The following is a 6000-nucleotide window of genomic DNA, read 5'->3' on the forward strand; positions in this document are numbered from 1 at the left end:
CTCTCAGAACATGAGAAACAAGATTCTCTGGTCTGATGAAACCAATAACTCTGGCCTGAATGCAAAGCGTCACGTCTGGAGGAAACCAGGCACCGCTCATCACCTGGCTAATACCATCCCTACAGGAAACCAGGCGCCGCTCATCACCTGGCTAATACCATCCCTACAGTGAAGCATGGTGGTGGCAGCATCATGCTGTGGGGATGTTTTTCAGTGGCAGGAACTATGAGACTAGTCTCGTTAGAGGGAAAGGTCAACGGAAAAGTACAGAGAGATCCTTGATGAAAACCTGCTCCAGAGCGCTCACCACGCTCCAGAGTGCTCTCCACCTAACCTGACAGAGCTTGAGAGGATCTGCAGAGAAGAATGTATTAGAGTATTAGAGTTTATCTGTATCAAGCATAATCTTGGAGCTGGCAACAACATTTCACTGTGACTATACACTGTACATCACATGTGACAAATAAAGAAATCTTGAATAAAGGAATCTTGAATACAGGTGTGCCAAGCTTGTAGCGTCATACCCAAGATGACGTGAGGCTGTAATCGCTGCCAAAGGTGCCTTAACAAAGTAGTGAGTAAAGGGTCTGAATACTTATGTACCGTTTTTTTAAAACAAAACATTTTGCATACATTTGCAAACATTTCTAAAAAACCTTTTTCACTTGTCATTATGGGGTATTGCATGTATATTTTTCAGGAAAAACCCAAATACAACAAACATTTTGAATGAATGTGGAAAAAGTGAAAAAAAAGAGACCTCTAGTTGAGCTTGAGGTTATTCACAAAACCCAGTCTAATATCTATATAAACCAAAATAAATTAACATGTCCAACTTCCCTTAGGTACAATCTTCCTTTCTGTATGTGTTCACATTACAATTGGTTCCACAAATGAATTATTTAAAATTGTGTCATGACAAACTATAAATACATTTACCCTTGTACATAGCTAAACAGAAATGAATTGTATTTTTACTAGTGTAGAATACAATCATCAGATTTACCACCCGGATACATTCTCCCCTCAACATCCTCGATCACTGGCTAATTCATCTGAGCGGACCTCAGTGCCCCATGCAATGCATTCTCAAATAGAACTGTACCCAGACTGTTCAATACTTGTGCAGCCTTATCTGTGTTGACAGTAACTGTGTTGCAAGTTGAGTCAGTGGTCAGTGGAAAGGGTTAGTATGAGCCCTGCAGTCCTGACAACAGGAACTGGAGAGGTCGAGTTCTTTTCCACAATCCATCTGGCTAGTGGTTATCACCAGGCGGCCATGCATGAGAGAAAATAGACCAGAGAGCCTTTACCACACCATTGGTCTGTTTGAGTACTTAGTCACAGATGCCTTTTGGGGTGTTTGCAACGGTCCTGCAACATTCCAAAGGTTCATGCAGACTACAACGAATTACCTTATCTTCATCTTGGTCTTCTCGCAAACCTTTAAGGATCATCTAGATAGGCTGGACACAGTGTTGAGGTGTGCCTAGATGAGAAGTTGACAGTTGACAGTTCTGCAGGTGATTGTACAGTTTCTAGGTCATCAGTTGTCCACAGACAGTGTTGGTACAGACCCTAGCGAGGTTTTAACTGTGAACGAATGGAAGTTCCCAAGCACTGTCCAGCAGCTTCGATCTTTTATTGGATGTTTATGCATTTGGGTTTACTTTAGAAGTCCTTTCCCAGATGTGTCATGGACATTAGGAAAGTGGTCTTCGACATGAGAAATAATTTTGGCAGGAGAATATATATTTTGAGTGATCTAAAGGTTGTCAGACATAATAAACTATATGACATAGGCCTGTATGATATTGATTTTGAAATTGGAGAAGGGCTGTGCTTTCACTGCAGACTAGCACATGGCAAACTCTCTATCAGTAGAATGATGCATCACCATGCCCCTGCTAACATGACAGACCGTCCCTGGTCACATCCCTCTCTCTCCCATCTCTGCTATGTTTCTGGCCATTCAGGTTGACTTATTGACGTTCTCATGCTGGTTACTCAACAGGGAAGCCGTTTCCTGTGATTGATACTGAGACCACTCCAAGTCCTACATCTTAATCTCTTCTTTTTTTCTCTAAGTCTTGTGTGTGGGTTTAGAGCAGTGAGTGGGCTTCATTAATGACCTTCAGTATTTATGACAATATAATTAGACTTGAGGAAAAGCACCTGACTACCAGAGGCCCACCATACTGGGAAAGTCAATAATGCAAGCCAAACAACTTCTCACACAATTGAGCCCTGCAGAAAATCCATATGCAGTGCTGCGATCTCTTTATGGCGCAGAGGAAAACCTTGCTTTAGATGTGGCTGGCTCATATGTTAGTGCTTTGTCCATTTTCAGGTAATCCCTTGCTATTGATTAAAGACTTCAGCCATATAATTTAAGTACGAGAGCTTTCTGAATTGAGATTCTATGTGGATGTGTTGTGTTTGGTCAGTGTGTTTTCCTGTATTGGGGACAAGGTTTACCCTTGTTGCCATTTAGGCCTACGTAGTCTATAATTTGTTTTGTGCTCCGCTGCTTGTATGCAACACCTCCCATAATGTAAAACATCCAGCTCTCTGACCGACCTGCCTGTGTGAAGGTATTTGTGTGGAGTAGGTCATTGGGGATATTACATTAGATTGCTTTCACAGAAAATAATTCAGCCAGGTGGTCTACTGGGCTTTTACCCCTCAGCATCTTACTTGTTACAAAAAGTAAGAGAATTGGTGGTTTTACACACACACACACACTCTCTCTCTCTCTCTCTCTCTCTCTCTCTCTCACACACACACACACACACACACACTCACAAACACCTACAGTACAATCGTTTTTTAATCACCCATAGGCCTTTTTAATTAAAACATAGAGAACACAGTGGAAAGAAAGTTAGAGCTTTGGACAATGTCAGCAATGCTGTCCCAGCAGTGGAATACTTACAGTAACTTTGTGCAGCCCATTTGTGAACCACTGTATGAAGAACCTGATCATGCATACAGTGCAGTACTTGGTCAATCTATATTGTAGTTTTCATAGAGAAAATGTAGTGCTGAGTTGTTTTTTCTGCCCCTGGATGGCCAGCTGGTTGTATTACCCCCCTGCTCCCCTGCATGTGTGTAACCATAGCTCCCTGCTCTGAATGGGGCCATGATTGTCATCTGATGGGCCCTTTAGAAAGCACCATGAATATTTGATGTCAGAGTGTTCACTGCAGTCCAGACTTGAGTGTAAATAAGATGCAGGTGACTGGGACACAGATACAGGGGTCAGGCTAGCTGTGAGAGGTGAGCACAGCACTGGGTCTCACATGGCTCTGGCATTTGCACCCATGTATGTTAGCCTATTAGATAACCGGCTCTAAACATCAAAACTAGCACTTATTATATGGACTTGATTGGATTTGTTATGCTGCAATTCACATGAGCGTTAGTTCCCAGGAGAAGAGGAGTCACTGTGCATTACTTACAGACTGTGTTAATCCGGTCTGGAAAACATGTTGAGATGACAGCAGTCTAATGACTTTCCTGCAAGTATACAGGGACTGCTGTAATCACTATGAAATGTTAGACACCATAAGGTCTGGACCACTAATGGCTCAAAATTAATACCTTCTCCTGGCTTAATTAAGAGGCTCTTCTTGCTTAACAGGTATTGATTGCTGCTCAAAGGAAGAGGAGTCATCAGCCCTGAAGAGAGGGAAGTCATAACGCAGAGCGAACAGTTGGGTGGAGAGAGGGTGGGGGTAAAGGACACGATGAGGATTTTCTCCTTAACACAGAGATCAAGACGTAGCCTGAGAGCGGCGGGTTCATAGGCCCCGTGTTAAGGTTCAGCTAGATATGAATTCTAATCAGGGTTACCTTTAATAGAAAGGTGTTGGCCATTAATCAAAGCGGCCTGGCGTGTCTGAAGCCTGTGCCTGTTCTGGATAACTGTATCCCCCTGAGTAAGAGGTGCTGCTCACTTTTGCTGGGCAGCAGACGAGCCGGTACAGGGAGAGTGGAGCGGCCATGGTTATCTGTCATAAATAAACTAGGGCTCTGAGAGAGAGAGACAGAGAGACCTGGGAAGCAGAGTGAGCCCCTGCTGCCCCTGGGGAGCCCGCGGTCCGGCTGTCCTTCCAGGGGGGTTGAATGTGAGCCGGGAGGCGCCGCGAGCTCGGCTCGGAACATATCGGCACCCTCGGCAGGAAATCCGAACCGTCCCCCGACTGAATTAACCAGTGTCATAATTAAATCATCATGCAGCTTCGCTTTTACCGTGGCTGCAACCCTAGCCGCGCCCGGAGACGGGTAAGAGGAGGAGCCTGCCGGCACTGACAGCAAGACGCCCAGAGGCTCGGCTCTGAATGGTCTGTGGTTTGTTGTGGTGGCGGCGGAAGCTGCTGGAACGGCGGCCGGAACACACGCTCGGGCCTTATCTGGATATCTGCACTCGCCTGGGGCCCTTAGTTACAGTACAGCTGCTTTACTCTTACTTTAGAGTACACTTGACCCCCGCAGTATAACGGTTCCCCGAGCAACACCCAGCATCGCCAGGCGTACATTGCCATGCTGCAAACACAGGGCGCACCACCGTTCCTCATTCACTGTAATTTGGCAAGAATACTTTTATGTACGATACGTTTCACCCAAGTCACCTCCCAGCCCATGGCTGGGCTGCGTCACACAGATGTCTCCTCTCTGCTGGGAGACCTGTGAGTTTCCTTAACGCCCCGTGGCATACTGTTCTAGATGTGTGGACCTCTGTGAGCTTATAAGGTCAGCAGAGGATATTAAGGAGGGTAGTTGGCTTTAATTCGACCCCCTGTCTGCCCTCGTCTGCAGGCGAGGTGGCTCCAGGAAGCAGGCCGGCTGGTCCGTGTTGATGAATGACTCTATTCGGGTGGGCAGATTGTCACAGTTCCACACAAATTGAAAGGTCAACAAAAGACCAAATGGAGTGACTGAGCAACTTGGCTGGGGCCATTGATCTTAACGGAGCTCCATTTTGACCCCTGCCTGCCCCAGAGCTCCCGTAGGTTAGAATATCTCCTTTCTTCTCTCCTTTTCACAGGTGTTCATCCTCTCTTTTATTCATTCCATTCCCTCTTCCACTCTCTTCTTAAGGACTCACTGTGTATTGATCTAACTGGACAGTGTTAACTACACAATGACATGTCTTTCAGTGTCTATACTTTATCTACTTCACCATTAACAGTGTTAGTGGCAATACAGATAATATTGAATGGAAGCTTCACTTCAGACCAGGAACCCCATCATTACTTTGTACAGGACTGCATTTGTCCGTCCTGTATACAGATTCTACTGAAGGTCTGGTACACCAGGGCCATTATCTTGGTAACATACAGACTGTTCTGTAATAAGTCTCAAGTGCCTCGTGTTGCATGTCTTAATGTGCGTGTCTTCTCCGTGCTCTGATGGGCCTTAGTGCTGGAGCCTGATGGGCCTCTTTATTGTCCTGTTCTATAATTCATCCCGTCAGCTCTCTTTACCTTCCTGTCTGTCTAGGAGACAGGCCAGCAGGTGAGGTCAGCTTGAGGGCTAGACAGACAACAGAGATTCAGAGAGGCCTTACTTTGTTGTGTTCCAGAACGATCATAATGTCTGTCTTGGGGAAATGATCTCAGTTTTCTCAGTTTCTTATTCAGTTGTGCTTTCTGATGTTGATGGACCAGGCGGTCAGTGCCTTGGCTTGGCTTCAGCGACTGGTTCAGCTGACTTTGGGAACAACACTCTGTAGCCTGTATCCATTTACACCTTGTGTCCAGAGCTTTTGAATGTGGTGAGTCGGAGCAATGTTTGTGCGCAATCCTTGTGTGTGTGTGTGTGTGTGTGTGTGTGTGTGTGTGTGTGTGAGAGAGAGAGAGAGAGAGAGAGAGAGAGAGACTGTGTGATTGTGTTCGTGCTAAAAGCTACAAGGACGATGCATTCTGCTTTTATTGAGTGTGGGCCCAGGGAGCCTGGGTAGTTACTACTGAACGTGGGTGAGACTTCCCAGTCCCC

Source organism: Borostomias antarcticus (genome assembly GCF_949987555.1).
Source record: "Borostomias antarcticus genome assembly, chromosome: 18".
In the NCBI taxonomy this organism is placed as follows: Eukaryota; Metazoa; Chordata; class Actinopteri; order Stomiiformes; family Stomiidae; genus Borostomias; species Borostomias antarcticus.